Source organism: Micromys minutus, assembly GCF_963924665.1.
Source record: "Micromys minutus genome assembly, chromosome: 14".
Classification (NCBI taxonomy): domain Eukaryota; kingdom Metazoa; phylum Chordata; class Mammalia; order Rodentia; family Muridae; genus Micromys; species Micromys minutus.
Window position 1 is genome coordinate 12,080,112 of NC_137983.1, and position 20,356 is coordinate 12,100,467.

Genomic DNA, 20,356 nt, shown 5'->3' on the forward strand with positions numbered 1-20,356 from the left:
TGACCTAGTAAAATACAGTCTTGCTTTATTTTCATGTTTTAACACATTCATGTAGTTGTATATGTACAGTTGCTTCAAAAATTTTTGAACATTTGACAATTACAACTGTTTTAAATATGTAAAACAACTTAATACTCTTGAATATTTTGAAGTTTGCACCCAAACCAATTAGTCATTTAATTGCAAATAATTTCAAATTTATGAATATAATTTTTAAAAAATTTCACTCATCCCTTTATTAAGTGGACATTTTGCAGCAAACCAAAAATAGTACATTTTACTTATCTAGAACAAATTTTTCATTCTTGATAGTGTCATGATTTATTTAATTCTTTATAGTGTTCCAGAGGAATGCATCTTTATATAAATTTTAATTTTGTTGGAATATATTTTGCTTTCTTAAGTTATACCTTTATTTAAAATATAATAAAATGAGTGACAATATTTTATTATCTTTCCACTCTTATATGCTCTGTATGTTTGATCTATCTAGTACTTTGTGAAGAACAGAAGAGAGGATAATGATTTTAATATGTGGTTAATATTTAAATATTATGGATGAGTAATTTCTATCTTTATTTTTATTCCAGACATTGATTGACAGATCGTAAGTCATATGACTCTTTTGAAATATTTTAATGAATAAATAAAGCACCTGTAAACACAAGAGGCAAGCTTATTTTTAGTCTTCAGGGCTGAAAAGAGTCATATTTGTTCTGACTTTCTCTGATGTTAAAGTATATACACAGAGGAGAATTAGGACAAAAATTCACACTTCAAAATGTAGTAAAGTTTGGAGGACTTTGTAACCACATAATGCTGTTAAAAAGCTAGTCAGTAGAATCCAAATGAAAATAGAGAATATTATGATAAACTTCTTAGAATATACCACGCTGCTTTAGAGTTTCTATTGCTGTCAAAAGATACCATGACGAAGGCAACACTTATAAATAGAAAGCATTTAATTTGAGGCTGACTTACAATTTCAGAGATTTAGTCTATTATCACCATGGTGGAAAGTATGGCAGCATACAGGCAGACATGGTGCTGGAGAAGGAACTGAGAGTTCTAAATCTTGATTCAAAGACTAATTGGAGGGAGGTCCAAAATTTCATATTGGGTAGAACTTGATCAGAGGAGGCTTCAATGTCCACCTCCACAGTAACATACTTCCTCTAACAAGACCATTTCTATTCCAAAAAGGCGATACCTCCTAACAGTATCACTCCATATAGCCAAATATTACTATCACTCATAGCAGTTTTGTGACATTTTTAAAATGTACAACAAAGATGAGTAGTTGAGACCCTGATACTTATTTATCATTTTACCTTTTATATGTAATCATCAAGGGATAATCAGAAGACCCGAATCTTCTGCTTAGACACCAATATCTAGTTAAATACTGACGCTACAATTGATGATGATTTAATATCCACAGATGTTAAAAAGCATACTCATTTCAGCATTTAAAGGGTATAGATTTTTATTTATATTCATTTTATACACTTTCATTAAAATAACTCCTTTATGTCCTTTTTTCCCTCATGAATTGATAACCTATTTTCCCAACTATTATTGTTAATATAAACCATACTGACGTGTGTGTGTGTGTGTGTGTGTGTATGTGTGTGTGTGTGAGAGAGAGAGAGAGAGAGAGAGAGGGAGAGAGAGAGAGAGGGAGAGAGAGAGAGAGGGAGAGAGAGAGAGAGAGAGAGAGAGAGAGAGAGAGAGAGAGAGAGAGAGAGAGAGAGAGATTGAGAGAGAGAGGGAGAGTCTGTGCTTTCAGTGCTCATCACTTTTGTTTTTTTTTTGTTTTTTTTAACAACTTTATTTAACAAAACAAAGGTAAATGTACAGATTTTAAGCATTTTTTTTGCATAAAATTATACAACACATTTTTGTCAGTACTTGTTTTTTTTTTTTAAAGGTTTGATAGTGTGATAAAGATCACACCAGTAACAATGAACATAAAGTACATGGAAAACAAGATGCAACCTGGAAATAGTCAAAGTTTTCTTGGTGTGTAAAGATTTTTTTTTTTTTTTTTTTTTTTTACATTGAGAAGACAGTACATGTAATACAGGGTACAACCCAGAATTTGTCAATGTGTTCTTGATGGGTAAGGATTGAGCATGACTTTTTTGTTTGTTTGTTTGTTTTGTTTTGTTTTCTTTTTTTTTTCTTGGACTTCATACAGTCTGTGAGTTGTTTCTGGGGCAGTGTGAGCCTTTGGGGTTAGCATCCCACTATCAGTGACTGCATATTATGTTTGTTCTTTTGTGACTGGGTTATCTCACTCAGGATGATATTCTCTAGATGCAGCCATTTTCTTAAGAATTTGGTCAAGTCATTGTTTCTGGTGGCTGAGTAGTATTCCATTGTGTAAATGTACCACAATTTTTGTATCCATTCATCTTCTGAAGGACATCTGGGTTCTTTCCAGCTTCTGGCTATTATAAGTAGAGCTGCTATGAACATTGTGGTGCATATATCTTTGTTGTGTGTTAAAGTGTCTCTGGGGTATATGCCCAGAAGTGGAATAGCTGGGTCTTCAGGTAGTACTATATCCAATATTCTGAGGTATCGCCAGACTGATTTATAGAGTGGTTGTATTAGTTTGCAACCCCACCAACTGTGGAGAAGTGTTCCTCTTTCTCCGCAGCCTCGCCAGCATCTGCTGTCATCTGAGTTTTGGGTCTTGGCCAATCTGACTGGTGTGAGGTGGAATCTCAGGGTTGTTTTGATTTGCATTTCCCTGATGTAATGCCATATTTCTTATGTTACAGATTCAGATGCTGTGAGGCATTTGAATCATCTAGGGCTGATCTCCTCATGATGAGTTGATCTCTACAAGTTGTCCAGTTGTGGTTTTCTGTGATGATTTCTGTTTTATGTAAAGAGAGATAATTTGATGTAGTGTGATAGCTAGAGTCATTTTTGGGTATAAAATAAGGGGTTAAAATTACAATGCACTCATAAATATAGCTGATCTACTAGTGGTAGTAGATTATTTGATTAGACAAGATATTACAAGTGACCACCAAAACAATATTTAATACATTAACCTTAGCAGCTTCTGAAATGTTAACAGTGGGTTCCTATTTCTAATTACATCACACATCTAGAGAACAGAAATCAGATTTGGTGAAATGGATCTAACTTGAAAGCTGCCTTCTTGCTGTCAAGCAGTCATATCCCTGGTACCAAGAACCACTATTCAAGCTGCCAAGAGATTGAAGCCTTGCATCCAGATAATTCTTGTTTTAAATTTTATCATAAACTGATCTTTGTTACTGTTGTTTTTACCTTTATAAAACATTTATATAAGACTTAACATTTTTCAGATTAAGTTAAAGTTTTACTACAGTATATTATTTTTACAGAATTTCACCCAAGAGTCAAAATATTTTAAGATTAATAATTTATAAAATAAATAGTAACATTGAACACACACACATATGTGTATGTAATACCCATCTACCTTCAACAATATTGAAGATTATATGTATGTGTGTGTTAATTTTTGAAAGTTCATAATCACAAGATGAACATGGTCATCAGAAACTATTCTGTAAGTTTTCCTTCTTGAATTAAAGTTTTTCATTAAACTTAGAATGTTAGTATAAATTTTTTCTTTACCTGCATATTTATTTTTTTTTAATTTGGATTAGAAGTTGTTTGCAAAACTTTACTTTTTATAATAACCAATTTGAACAAGCAATAACTATTGGTAAACATGCACGCACACACACACACACACAGGAGCCTCTTCTCTGACTGAACCCAGACCCAGCAGTTCTTTGCTTTATATGTCTTTGGGGCCTCATATCACCTAGTCAATTCTCCCTGTTGGTGATCCAGTGTTAGAGGTCTCAGCGGTGCAAATTAATTAAGCATGCTTAACCCAGATCTTCTGAGACAGAAAAATAGATACAGAAAATGTGGTTTATTTACATAATGGAATACTACTCAGTTATTAAGAACTAGACATCTTGAGTTTTGCAGGCAAATGAATGGAACTAGAAAATATCCTGAGTGAGGCAAGTCAGACATAAAATGACATGCACAATATGTACTCACTAATAACTGAATATTAGAGAAAAAAACAATACCCAAGATATAATCCATAGAACTCAAAAAGGTCAACAAGCGGAAGGGCCCAAGTGAGGATGCCTCAGTCTCATTTTGGTGGGAGAAGAAATCAACCACAAGAGGGGAGGGAGGGATGTGGAACAGAAAGGTGACAGAGGATAAGGGAAAGAGGGGAACGAGACCTCATATTGGGTAAGGAGGAAAGGACTGAAGCCCTGAGGGCCAGTATAAGGAATGGAAACTGGTGACCTCTGGAGGTAGGATGTTTGGATGAAACCTCCAGAATGCAGCAGGAGGTGAAGAGACTGTTAGGACTCAAAGGGGGTACTGTGGATAAAATGTCCTACAGAAGGGAGAAGGAACTTGTAGAGCCCACCTTCAGCAGAATGGCAGGGCATAAAGTGAGGGATAGGATTGCTATACCATAATCAAAATTCTGACTCATAATGATTCCTGTCTGAAAGAACTGCAGGGATAGAAATGGAGAAAGACCTGCGGAAAAGAAGGTCCAAGGCAGGCCCAAATGGGGGATCCACCACAACGGGAGGCTCCAATACTTGACAGCATTACTGAGGCTATGAAGTGCTCACAAACAGGGACTGATCATGACTGCTCTTCAAAAGACTCAACAAGCAGCTGTAAGAGTCAGATATAGACTTGAACTGAACAACTTTCTATGTAATTTAATGCTTTATATGTTTTATCCCTTGAAACATAATAATTAATTTTAAGTCTAAATTTTTAAACTTATGAAGCAAACAAAGTCTGAGCATCATTTGACAGTTTTTTGTCTGTCATTGCTAGTAAATTCAATCATCAGTAAAGTAATTTTTGAATGTAATTTCTAAACAAATACATTTTCTCATTAGATTAAAAGTTTGGAAAATTTAAAAGTTAACCAATCCCGAATCAAAGAAAATGCAAATAAGGTAATCAATATTTGGTGCTATAGTTGCATCTTTAGTTTGAAATATTAGAATAAGTTTAATTAATTTCCATTTCGAATTCATGACTGTCAGTTCCATCAGATAGGTCTGTTTTATTGGTTCATATCAAATATAATGAATGAATTAATAAAACATATGCCTCAGAAAATATTTTATAAATATTTATGATAAAACATCCCATTCATTATTGAAAATCATAGAAGGGAGAAAATAAGCAGTCCAACTAAAACAGGAAATCACGGGGAGTACTTCATATGGTATTCTCAGATTTATAGTTATTTTCATACCCCACATACAATATTTATGATAATACCTGATATTGTATTTTTTTATTCATTGCAAGCAAAAAAAAATCTAAAAGAGCTGTTAATTGAGAATTTAAAGCAATGGTATAAAACTGTTTTTCAAAACTTTAGTGATGATCCAGGTAGTTTAAATATTGAGTGGTAAGAACTTAAATTGTGTGAGATACTCACCGAAGTTGTTTCCTTACAGCTTAAAAGACCCTGCCGAGAGCACACACTCCAATCTCTTCTCAGCTTTTTAAAAGCAGCGTAATTAAGTTATAGCTGGTATAGGTCTTAATGTATTTTATTCAACAAGTTTTAATATATCCACTTTTCTTGTTTTTTTATCTTTTTGTGTCTGTTCATTTATGAGCCTTCCCCTACACACTTCTGAGGAGCAAAGTATTTTATTAGAATGCTAATGGTAAGAAATGGCTCTGCAGTGTGATTGGTAAATTACCACAGAGTCAGCTGTAACTCAAATGCCTTGCAGTACACTCCAGTGGCTGTTACCACTTTGTTTTATTAAAACTCATATAGGCTAAGAGATAAATGTAATAAAAAGATTTCATGAGGATAATATGAAAATATCACTGTGCATGGTTGCCTCTAATAGACTTAGTTACCAAATTAAAAGTACTAAAGGGAATGGTGGGCCCCTTTATGTCACTGGTAGTGGTGATTCTTATCAAACTGAAATTTATAAATGGCCTATATTTACCTTCCATAGTGATTTATGAATGAGACGATAATAAACCTGCAGGGGATAAAATTTAAACATATTCCTGACTATGAATATACTGACTATGAACATACTATATACAGTATGACTATACTGAAACATGTATAATGTGACAGGAAACAAATTAAGTTTCTTACTAGTGATGTGACATTTTCTAGGTCCATAAACTAGATGAAAATAATTCTCTATTTCATGTGAGTTGGTTTATAATTCTCAGGTTGTTCACATTCTCACAAACATTTGATAAATGGTGAAAACTTCCTGTGTAATATTATATTATATGAATACAGATAGTATTCTAGATTCTATAGCCTAAGCACTTTATTACATTTTCCATCACCCCCAAACTAATTTACAAGAGATTAATAAACTAATGTCTTTTTAATCTCTATTACATATCTACTACATACTCTATAATTAATAAACAAAAGGGTGGATATTTTACTATGGTTAGAAGCTATAAATCTTAAGTTTCTGCAGATAATCATGTAGAATTAATCTTCATTATTTCAGATATGATTTTTTTTAAGAATTATGGCAACTTAATGTGTAAGAGAGATCGAAGCTGGAAGTCATATTAATGATGATTTTGAATTTCTCCTGCCAAAAAGAAATTTTCCAAGAGTTGTATGTATAAACTAAACACTGAGATAGACGTATTTCCACAAATAAGCTATGAAGTGCTATGTCAGAAACATCATTAGAAATATACGTGATCTATTGATAGAAAATGTTTGAATAAGTGGATCTAGGATTATGACTTCTCTTGGTCTCTCTATTTTTTTTAACTGTTCTATACCTTGTTTAACTTTGATGCAACATATTTTGTTTTATATTACCTTATTTTATTTTTTAATTAAAATAATTATTAATACAAAATAGAATAAGAAGCCAACAACTTGTATCCTACAAATGTATGAAAGGAATTCTATACATCACCTAAAATGTACTAGAATTTGTTTCAACAACATGTTACAGAAAGTGTTTTGAACTGAAGACAATAACCAAGAACTTTGTTCTTTATAATTTTTGATTTCTGAATATATAATAGACTCATCCTAAGGCATTAGAATCTAAACTATTTGCTTTATTTTGGTACATAGCAGCACAAACCTGTATCATCAGCACTAGGAATACTGAGAAGGGAGATTTGCCATGGGTTTAAGACCAGGATAAGCCTTTTTTCTTTTCTTTTGTTTTTTACTCATAACAGAAAACGTCTATCAATACTGAAATTCTATGCTTCAAATACAAGAGCACCCACATTCATTAAAAACCCCTATTAAAACTCATAGCATATATTACTCCCCACACAATAATAGTGGGAGACTTTAACACTCCACTCTCATCAAGGGACAGATCCTGGAAGCAGAAAATGTACAGAGACACAGAGAAACTAACAGATGTTATGAATCAGTTGGAATTAACAGAATTTTACAGAACATTTCAGCCTAAAAAAAAAAAAAAAAAAAAAGTATGTGCTTTCTTCTTATCACCTCATGGCATCTTCTCCAAAACTGACCATACAGTTGGTCACAAAACAAGCCTCAACAGGTATAAGAAGATCAAAATACTCCAATGCGTCCTAGCAGATCACCATGGACAAAGGCTGGTCTTTAATAAGAAGAGAGACAACAAAATGTCCACATAAACATGGAAGCTGAACAATGAGCTCCTCAATAATAACATAGTAAAGGAAGAAATAATTAAGAAATTAAGAATTTTTTTTTACAATTTAATGAAAATGAAAGCACAACGTATCCAAACATATAGTATGCACTAAAAACAGTAAGAAAAGGAAAACTCATAGTTCTGAGTCCCTCCAAAAAGAACGTGGAGGGAGCATACACCAGAAGCTTGACAGCACAGTTGAAAGCTCTAGAACATAAAGAAACAGATACACCCAAGAGGAGTAGATGGCAGGATATAATTAAACTCAGGGCAGAAATCAACCAAGTAGAAACAAAATGAACCATACAAAGAATCAACAAAATCAGTAGGTGGTTATTTGAGAAAATCAAAAAGATTGAAAAATCATTAGCAGACTAAGTAAAAGGCACATGGTATCCAAACTAACAAAATCAGAAATGAAAAAGGGAGATATAAGAACAGAAACTGAGGAAATTCAATAAATAATCAGATTCTACTACAAAAGCCTATACTCAACAAAATTGGAAAGTTTGGAGGAAATGGACAAATCTCTAGACAGATACCAGATACTGAAGTTAAATCAGAATCAGATAAACCATCTAAACAATCTCACAACACCTAGAGAAATAGAAAATCTAATACAAATACTTATCAAACTATTCTACAAAATAGGGACAGAGGGAACACTACCCAACTCATTCTTCAGAGCTACAATTACTCTCCTTCCAAAACCACACAAAGACCCTACAAAGAAAGAGAACTTCAGACCAATCTCACTTATGAACATTGATGCAAAACTACTCCATAATTTTTTTTTTTTTTTTTTGCAAACTGAATCCAAGAACATATCAAAACAATCATTCATCATGATCCAGGACACTTCATTTTTGGAGAGCAGGGATAGATCAATATATAAAATTCCATCAACATAATCCATCATACAAACAAACTCAAGGGGGAAAAACACAATCATATCACTAGATGCTGAGAACGCATTTGATAACATTCAATAACTCTTCATATTAAAAGTTTTGGAAAGAACAGAAATCAAAGGCCCATACCTAAACATAGTAATGTGAAGCATGCCCAATGAAATCAGAGACTAGGCCAGGCTGCCCACTGTCCCTGGACTTCTTCAATATAGTAATGAAGTCTTGGCCAGAGCAATTAGACAACAAAATAACACCAAAGGAATGCCAATCAGAAAGGAAAAAGTCAAACAGAGAACTTTTACAACTGAGAAGCAACTTAAGTAAAGTGGATGAATATAAAGTTATCTCAAATGCAACAGTAGTCTTCTGCTCAAAAGATAAACACGCTCAGAAAGTAATTTTGGAAAAGACACCCATTACAATAGTCACAAACAATATTAAATACCATGGTGTGACCCTAACTAAGCAAGTGAAAGTTTGTATGATAAGAACTTCAAACCTTTGAAAAATAAAACTAAAAAAGATCTTAGAACATGGAAAGATATCCCATGTTCATGGATTGGAAGGATCAACATTGTAAAAATGGCCACCTTACCAAAAGCAATCTACAGATTTAATGTAATCTCCATCAAAATTCCAACTCAATTCTTCATAGAGCTGGAAAGAGAAATTTACAAAATCTTCTGAAATAATAAATAACCTAGAATAACAAAATCTATTCTCAACAAGAAGAAAACTATTACAAAGCAATTGTGTTTAAAACCTCATGATATTGGTACAGAGATAAGCAGGTAGATCAATGGAACAGAATTGAAGACCCAGTAACACACCCTCACACATATAATCACTTGATCTTTGACAAAAGAGCTAAAAACATTCAATACAAAATAGAAAACCTCTTCAAGGAACAGTTTTACTTCAGTTGGCAGTGGGCATATAGAAAAATGCAAATCAATTCTTTCTTATCTCAAAGCTGAAGTAAAAGTTAATCAAAAATATCCACATATAACCTGGTACCCTGAAACTATTCGCAGAGAAAGTGGGTAGAACTTAGAACATATAGGCACAGGGAAAATTTTTCTGAAAAGAATACCAATAGACTATGCTCTAAGATCAAGAATCAATATATGAAAACTCATGAGATTCCAAAGTGTCTTTAAGGCTAAGGTCACTATCAAGAAAACAAAATGACAGCCAACCGATTGGAAAAGGATCTTTACCAACCTCAAATTTCATAGAGGTCTAATATCCAATATATACAAAGATCTTAAGAAGTTAAACTCCAGAGAATCAAACAATCCTATGAAGAAATGGGGTACATAGCTGAAAAAAATTTCAGCAGAGCAATAACAAATATCAGAAATGCACCTAAAGAAATGCTTAACATCCCTAGTCATCAGAGAAATGTAAATCAAAACAACCCTAAGATTTCCCCTCATATCAGTCAGAATGACTAAGATCAATAACTCAGATGACAGCAGATGCTGGCAAGAATGTGGAGAAAGAGAAACAGTTCTCCACTGTTAGAGAATTTGTTAGCTGGTACTTACAAACTTTGTAAATCAGTATGGCAGATTCTCAGAAAATTGGACATAGTTCTACCTGAAGACCCAGCTATTCCACTTCTGTGCATATATCCCAAATTGTTCCAAATATAAAAAGGACATATACCCCCACCATGTCCTTAGAAAACTTATTTATAATAGCCAAAAGCTGGAAAGAACCCAGTTGTCCTTCAATAGGGGAATAGATACAAAATGTGTGGTACATGTACACAATGGAAAACAACTCAGCTATTAGAAATAATGACTTTATTAACTTCTAGTCAAATAGATGGAACTAGAATACATCATCATAAGTGATATATCTTAGTCACAAAAAAACACACATGGTATTCAGTCACTGATAATCAGGTACTTGTCCCCAACAGCTCAGAATACCCAAGAAACTCACAGATCTGATGAAGCTCCAAAAGGAGGAAAAAAATATGTAGAAGCCTCAGTCCTTCTTAGAAAAAAAAAAGGAAAAGAATAAAATTATGTATTTATCATGAGTTCTTATGTAACAAATTTTGTGAGCTATAATAATATTTTATAAAACAAATTAATTAAAAGAGAAAAAGGGATAGCAAGCTCTTTGGTTGCTTACATACATAAGCACACTTACAAATGTATACACACATTCTCATGCACATGTTAATATTTTTATACATATAAACAGACACATACATAATCTCTACTATCTCATTCATATGGTACTTCTCTTCTTGGTTGAAATTCTTTTTTTTAAAACAACTTTATTTTACAAAACAAAGATAAATGTACAGATTTTAAGCATTTTTTTGCATAAAATTATACAATACATTTTTGTCAGTACTGTTTTTTCAGATTTTAAAATAATTTTTACATAAAACTATATGAATATATTTTTTAGTCAGTACTTGATTTTTTTCAAAGGCTTGACAGTATGCATTGAAAACCTAATAGTTACAATGAGCGTAAAGTACATGCAAAACAAAACGCAACATGGAAATAGTCAAAGTCTTCTTGTTTTGTAAATATGTTTTTTTGTTTTGTTTTCTTGGGAACACCAAATGGCCGAGAAACATCTGAGGAACTGCTTGAAATCCTTAGCCACCAGGAAAATGCAAATCAAAACAACCCTGAGATTCAACCTCACACCAGTCAGATTGGCCAAGATCCAAAACTCAGATGACAGCAGATGCTGGCGAGGCTGCGGAGAAAGAGGAAAACTTCTCCACTGTTGGTGGGGTTGCAAACTAATACAACCACTCTGGAAATCAGTCTGGTGATACATTGGATATAGTACTACCTGAAGACCCAGCTATTCCACTTATGGGCATATACCCCAGAGACACTTTAATACACAACAAAGATATATGCACCACAATGTTCATAGCAGCTCTATTTATAATAGCCAGAAGCTGGAAAGAATCCAGATGTCCTTCAGAAGATGAATGGATACAAAAATTGTGGTACATTTACACAATGGAATACTAGTCAGCCACCAGAAACAATGACTTAACCAAATTATTAAGAAAATGGCTGCATCTATAGAATATCATCCTGAGTGAGATAACCTAGTCACAAAAGAACAGACATAATATGCAGTCACTGATATTGGGATGCTCACCCCAGAGGCTTGCACTCCCCCAGAAACAACTCACAGACTGTATGAAGTCCAAGAAATTCTTTATTTTAGGTTATATGGATATCTTATTGTTACTGTATTAAGTGTAGACATTTTAAAAAATAAAACTACTTGAGATTATGTTTCCTAAATAACAAAATCAAATGTTAGTAAGATATTTTCAAGCCAAATATACAACATATTGTTCCTATCACTACGTACCCTTGCCCATTATCATTTATGAATGAATGAGTTGCATGAAAGTATGAAAAATAGAGGCAGAACAGAGCTTGGCCCATCTGCCACCTGGACCAGCAGCTCCTAAAGTTTTAAAAACTGGTGAGTAGGAGATCTGGGCAGACAGAGAGAAAAGAGATCTCTGTGGAGTGCACACGGAAAGCACACCCCCTGCCCTTCCTGATCAAGGGGCTAGGGACACAGCTTTGGAATTTCTGTTTCCACCCGGCGACACTGGGGTGCAGAACAGGGCTCGGCCCATCTGCCACCTGGAACAGTGGAGATTCAGGGACACAGACCAGATACAAGGGAAAGGCAAAAACATATCACTGACAACATGATGGCAAGAGGAAAGCGAAAGAGTATATCCTAATGAAACCAAGACAACCTGGCAACACCAAAACCCAGCTCTCCCATAACAGCAAACATTGGAATGACAAACACTCCATAAAAAGAAGACTCAGACATGAAATCATACCTCAAGATGCTGATAGAGATACTTAAACAAGAACGGGAAGAAAAGAAAAAAGAATCAGAAGCATTTAAAGAAGAAACAAGAAAAACACTCAAAGAACCCAAAGAACTAGAGGAAAACAGAACCAAAGAGATGAAGGAATTGAAGAGGGAAATCAAATCCAAAATTGACACAATAAAGAAAACACTAAAAGATATAACCCTAGAGGTAGAACACCTAAAAAAGAAATAAGGAGTCACAAATGCAAGCATTTCCAATATACTACAAGAGATGGAAGAGAGAATCTCTGGGGCAGAGGACAACATGGAAAATATAGACAAAACAGCCAGAGATGATGCAAAAAACAAAAAGCTCCTAACCCAAAATGTCAAGGAAATCCAAGACACAATGAGAAGACCGAACCTAAGGATAATAGGAATAGAAGAGGGAGAAGAGTATCAACTAAGACGTACAGTAAATATCTTCAACAAAATCATAGAAGAAAACTTCCCTACCCTTAAGAATGAGAAAACCACGAGCATAAAAGAAGTCTTCAGAACTCCAAATAAGTTGGACCAGAAAAGAAATACCTCCCAGCACATAATACTCAAAACACCAAGTGACCAAAGCAAAGAAAGAATACTAAAAGCAGTGAGGGGAAAAGGTCAGGTAACATATAAAGGCAGACCAATCAGACTCACACCCGTTTTCTCAACTAAGACTATGAAAGCTAGAAAAGCCTGGACAGACATCATACACACCCTAAGAGAGCACAAGTGCCAGCCCAAGCTGCTATACCCAGCAAAACTATCAATCACCATAGATGGAGAGATGAAGATATTTCAAGACAAATGAAAATTTACACAATATCTGACCACAAACCAAGCACTACAATGAATTATAGGTGGAAAACCTAATACAATGAGAGAAAATACATCCTAGTAAAAACAAGAAAACTCCTAAAAAAGAAAACTAAAAGAAGAAAAAGACACAGACACAACTCAACTTAAAAACGCAATAATAGCAGGAAACAGAAAAGACTATTCTTTGATATCTATTAACATAAATAGACTCAACTCCCCAATAAAGAGACATATGCTATCAGACTGGATACATAAACAAAATCCAGCATTTTGCTGCCTACAGAAAACTCATCTCAGAGACAAAGACAATCACTATCTCAGAGTAAAAGGGTGGGAAAAAAACTTCCAAGCAAACAGCCCCAGGAAGCAAGCTGGAGTGGCTATTCTAATATCGAATAAAGTAAATTTCCAACCAAAAGTTATCAAAAAAGATAAGGCAGGACACTTTTTACTCATTACTGGGGAAATCTGTCAGGCAGAACTCTCAATTTTTAACATATATGCTCCAAATAAAAAATCACCCACATTCATAAAAGAAACCCTACTAAAGCTCAAAAAATACATTTCACTGCACAAAATAATAGTGGGAGACCTTAATACCCCACTCTCTCCAATGGACAGATCATAAAAACAGAAACTGAACAAGGGCACTTTAAAACTAGCAGAGACTTTGAACCAATTGGAATTAATAGATATCTACAGAACATATCATCCTAAAGTAAAAGAATACACCTACTTCTCATCACCCATGGCACCTTCTCGAAAATTGACCACATAATTGGACACAGAATGAGCCTCTATGAATATAAGAAGATTGAAATACTCCCATGCATCCTCTCAGATCACCATGGTCTACAGCTGGTCTTTAACAACAACAAAGACAACAACAACAAAAAAAAAAAAAACCCACATACATATGGAAACTAAACAATGCTCTCTTAAATGATAGTGTGGTTAAAGAAGATATAAAGGAAGAAATTAAGGATTTTCTAGAATTCAACAAAAACAAAAACACAACATACCCAAATCTATGTGATGCAATGAAAGCAGTACTGAGAGGAAAACTCATAGCCCTAAGTGATTCCAATAAGAAATTGGAGAGAGCATTCATCAGCAACTTGACAGCACTGCTGAAAGCCTTAGAACAAAAGGCAGCAGATACACCCAAGAAGAGTAGATGGCAAGAAATAATCAAAATTAGGGCAGAAATAGACCAAATAGAAACCAAAAGAACCATTGAAAAAATCAACAAAACCAGGAGCTGGTTCTTTGAGAAAATCGACAAGATTGATAACCCCCTAGCCAAACTAACTAGAGGGCAAAGAGAGAGTATACATTAACAAAATCAGAAAAAAAAGTGGAGACATAACAACTGAAAATGAGGAAATTCAAGAAATCATCATATCCTACTACAAAAACTTATACTCCACAAAATTGGAAAATCTGGAGGAAATGGACAAATTCCTAGCCAGATACAAGATCCTAAAGTTAAACCAGGACCAAGTAAACCATCTAAATAATCCCATTATACCTAAAGAAATAGAAGAAGTCATTAAAAGCCTCCCAACCAAAATAGCCCAGGTCCAGACTGGTTGAATACGGAATTTATCAGACATTTATTGTGGATATAACACCAATACTCTCCAAACTATTCCACAAGAGAGAATCAGATGGAATACTACCTAACTCATTTTTTAGGCTACAATAACCCTCGTATCTAAACCACACAAAGACCCTACAAGGAAAGAGAACTTCAGACCAATCTCACTTATTAACATTGATGCAAAAATACTCAACAAAATCCTTGCAAATCGAATCCAAGAACAGATCAAAATGATCATTCATCATGACCAAGTAGGCTTCCTCCCTGGGATGCAGGGATGGTTTAACATAAGGAAATAAATCAACGTAATCTACCATATAAACAATCTCAAAGAACAAAATTACATGATCATCTCACTATATGCTGAGAAAGCATTTGACAAAATTCAACACCCCTTCATGTTAAAATTTTGGAAGTTACAGGAATCCAAGGTACATACCTTAACATAATAAAAACAATATTCATTAAACCAACAGCCAACATAAACTTTAATGATGAGAAACTTGAAGCAATCGCACTAATATCAGGGAGTTGACAAGGCTTTCCACTATCCCCCTACCTATTCCACATAGTACTGGAAGTCCTGGCTGGAGCAATTAGACAGCAAAAGGAGATCAAGGGGATACAAATTGGAAAGATAGAGATAAAAACATCACTCTTTGCAGATGACAAGATAGTGTACTTAAGTGACCCCAAAAATTCAACCAGAGAATTCCTACCGCTGATAAACAAGTTCAGCAAAGTGGCCGGATACAAAATTAACTCAAACAAATCAGTAACCTTCCTATATTCAAAGGACAAACATGGGGAGAAAAAAAATTAGGGGAAAAGTTGCCTTCACAATAGTCACAAAAACTATGAAATACCTTGGTGTGACTCTAACTAAGCAAGTGAAGGGCCTGTATGGCAAGAATTTCAAACATCTATAGAAAGAAATTGAGGAGGATCTCAGGAAATGGAAAGATCTCCCATGCTCATGGGTTGGAAGGATCAAAATTTTAAAAATGGCCATCCTACCAAAAGCAATCTACAGATTCAATGCAATCCCCATCAAAATTCCATCCCAATTCTTGATTGAGTTGGAAAGATCTATGTGCAATTTCATATGGCACAACAAAAGACCTAGAATAGCGAAATCCATCCTCAACAAAAAGAAAACATCTGCGGGAATCACTATCCCTGACCTCAAGCTATATTACATGGCAATTGTGCTGAAAACTGCATGGTACTGGTACCTAAATAGGCATGTGGATCAATGGAATAGAATAGAAGATCCAGAAATGAGCCCTCACATAAATGGTCTCCTGATTTTTGATAAAGGTGCAGTAAACATTCAGTGGATAAAGGACAGCCTATTCATCAAATGGTGTTGATCCAACTGGCACTCAGCATGCAAAAGAATGAAAATAGACCCTTTCTTATCTCCTTGTACAAAGCTCAACTGTAAGTGGATCAAAGATCTCCACATTAAACCAGATACACTGAAACTATTAGATAAGAAAGTAGGGAAAACCTTAGAACACATAGGCACAGGAGAAAATTTTCTGAACAAAACACCAATGGCTCAAGCTCTAAGGTCAAAAATTAACAAATGGGACTTAATGAAATTGCAAAGTTTCTGTAAGGCTAAAGACATTGTTAAGATAACATAATGGCAGCCAAGAGAATGGGAAAAGATCTTTACCAACTCCACATCAGATAAAGTCCTAATATCCAAGGTATACAAAGAACTCAAAGAGCTAGACACCAGAGAATCAAACAACCCTATTAAAAAATGGGGTACAGATCCAAACAAAACGTTCTCAGTTGATGAATATCGAATGGCTGAGAAACATCTGAGGAAGTGCTTGACATCCTTAGCCATCAGGGAAATGCAAATCAAAATAACCCTGAGATTCCACCTCACACCAGTCAGATTGGCCAAGATCCAAAACTCAGATGACAACAGGTGCTGCCGACGTTGCTGAGAATGAGGAACACTTCTCCACTGTTGGTGGGGTTGCAAGCTAATACAACCACTCTGGAAATCAGTCTGGCAATACCTCAGAGAATTGCACAGAGTACTACCTGAAGACGCAGCTATTCCACTTCTGGGCATATACCCCAGAGACACTTTAATACACAACAAAGATATATGCACCACAATGTTCATAGCAGCTCTATTTATAATAGCCAGAAGCTGGAAGGAACCCAGATGTCTTTCAGAAGATGAATGGATACAAAAATTGTGGTACATATACACAATGGAATACTACTCAGCCACCAGAAACAATGACTTAAGCAAATTCTTAAGAAAATGGCTGCATCTAGTGAATATCATCCTGAGTGAGATAATCCAGTCACAAAAGAACAAACATAATATGCAGTCACTGATAGTGGGATGCTAACCCCAGAGGCTCGCACTGCCCCAGAAACATCTCACAGACTCTATGAAGTCCAAGAAAAAAAGAAAACAAAACAAAACAAAACAAAAAAAAAAGTCATGCTCAATCCTTACCCACCAAGAACACATTGACAAAATCTGGGTTGCACCCTGTACTACATATACTGTTTGCTCATTGTAAAAAAAAAAAAAAAAAAAGAAAATCTTTACACACCAAGAAAACTTTGACTATTTCCAGGTTGCACCTTGTTTTACATGTACTTTATGCTCATTGTAACTTGTGGAATTTCGATCACACTATCAAACCTTTAAAAAAAAAAAAAAAACCAAGTACTGACAAAAATGTATTGTATACTTTTATGCAAAAAAGTGCCTAAAATATGTACATTTATCTTTGTTTCTTAAAATAAACTTGTTAAAAATTATGGAAAAGTCAGGAGAGGACTAATATCTAGAGTATATAACTTAGTACTTAGGCTAGATTGAATGATAAGTGGTTTAAACACACCTTCTTGTAGCCTTGTTTATATAATTTGAACTACGAAAAATCCTAATATATAGTTTATTTAAAAGCTGTATAACATAAAGCAATGTTTTGAGTTGAAGTGCATTCAAAAAGAGTTATCCACTAGGAAAGTTTATACTAGTGATCTCTGGTCAGGTGTGTGAAGTCTGTTTGGGGCAGCATAGTGTGTATCTGGGCCTGTCATGCTCAGGTCTTGGTGTCTTCTTGGAAATGAAATATGCATAGTAGCTTATAGCAGGAAACTGAGATTCCTCCACAGGTTCAGGAATCAAAATCAACTCCCTGTTAGTGAATAAATTCAGAACACTGTGTTTCATTCTAAGAAATTACAGCCTAGAATATGCTAGCTAATGAATGCTATTCAAATTATGACAACTGACCTCTGGATATAAAATGGTCAATTGATTCAATTTTCAAATAGTAGGTTGTCAATAAATCTGCATAAAGAATGAATAATTTTAACTAATAATAAATTCTGTGTATTATCTTCAATCTCAGTAATTTGGAATCACATATAAGAAACTATATACTTTTCATTTCATGTTTAACCCTTGCCCAATTGCATAGAGTTGTTTAATAATTACTGACCCATATTTTGAATAAGTTATCAGAGTTTTAACTCATTTGCCAAAGAAAGACTCTTCAATTCTATGGATAAGCTTCTGTCTTACCTCTTTTTGGCTTTGTTGGTAGGTAGATACAATACCTTATGGGAGTTGATCTTTAACATTTAAGGAAGAATCTCAGATACAGTAAACACCCAAACTCCAGAAGCCTGCTCCCACATGATTCTTTTGTCTTCTTATCATTTTATCAATCTCTGGGCTCTAGAAGATTAGTTCTGGGCATGACACTGTATACTTTGTGCTGTTTAAGAAAAACTTCTTACTTAGACACATTATTAGTGCTAATCAGTGTGAATAGCATAATTTTCTACTAATCCTATTTTATTTTCAAGTTATTTTTACACCATCAGAGTTGGTCTTTGTGGAAAACAAGAACTTGGCAAACCCAGCCTGATTCTTCTATTTTCTCCTAATATAAGAAATTGAAACATTTAATATAAGCATTAAGAAAGAAAATAGGCAAAATTAAAATAACTGATCACAGGTGAGGCTAAACTTAATTACTCAAACAATATATAAAAGCAAAACAAAGTCCTGGAGAATTACAACACTAATATAAAATGTGTAGTTACAAAAATCTGAAATACTTAAGAATTGAACAGACAAACCTTGTCACTAAAAAATACATCTAAAATGCTAGGAGAGAACTTCCTTTAAATTCAGATATCCTGGCTACAGATTCTCAGTGTGGGAACACATATGGGTGCTAGTGATGAAAGTGGAATATCTCCTAAACTATCAAGGTGCCTCCAAACATTTTCTATTTAATACTCATATGGTTCACAAAAACTTTAATTAACTAAAAGGAAAAGCTATCATTGTTCTTCAGACCAGCTACCATATTGAAACTATCTTTTCAAAGAGACAAATCTCTATACAATTTAACTGAGGCCATCACTTCTCTTATGATTTGAAAATGAGAAAGGTTACCTCACAATATCACATAATACCCCTAGAATACCACTGGCATTATCAAATTGGAATCTTGAGAGGATGATATTCCCAGAACTCATAGTCACCTCCAGAGGACCAAAGAGTTCTTGATTCTAAATCCACTAAATGGTACAATTAATCTTTTCATAGTTACATTTATTACATTTCTCTATGGTTCCAGACATCTTGAGATGCTGCATTGCTGGCTGTAGAGTCAATGATTCCCTTGAGGAAATGTTTGCACAGACTTTAAATTACTTCTTGGTGTAATGCTGTATAGATGAGTTGTACTTGCAAAAACGAAAGTTACTGTCATTAAATTGACTATGGTTTTGCTATCTGGAAATGACAAGCTATTCCTCCCTTCTTGTTGTAGTATATGACTGTGTGTGAAGAGAAGGGGTAGCAGAACATAGAGGCTCCTGTACTAACTCATCTGCCATATTCTTTTGTTTATTTTACTTTTTATAAATTATTCATGATCATTTTTCTTCATGAAAGTCTGTGCATCACATGTGTGTCTGGTATCTACTAAGGGTATAAGTATGTCTAAGGTCCCTTGGAACTGAAGTTACAAACTCTTTTGAGTTGTGCCATCTAGGTTCTCATATTTGAAACACAGACTTCTGAAAGAGAACAAAGTGATTTTAAACACTGAGGAAATAGTGACTTACTGTTTCCATGAAAAAAATTTGAGTTGGATCACACAAACAACTTTCCATTTTACAATGTTAATGTCAGATAAACTGATCTCCCTCAAAAATATGGGATTTTCAGGAGCTAACATGAGAAGCTAAAAAGTAGCATGTGATGTTCCTGAGTTGGTTGCATCTTGGATTAAAATTTATATTCTGATTTGCTCCTGTAAGCAAGGCCCAGGAAAGTATTATTTTAGGAAAGATTCCTGCTATTAATATGTTTTTCCTGT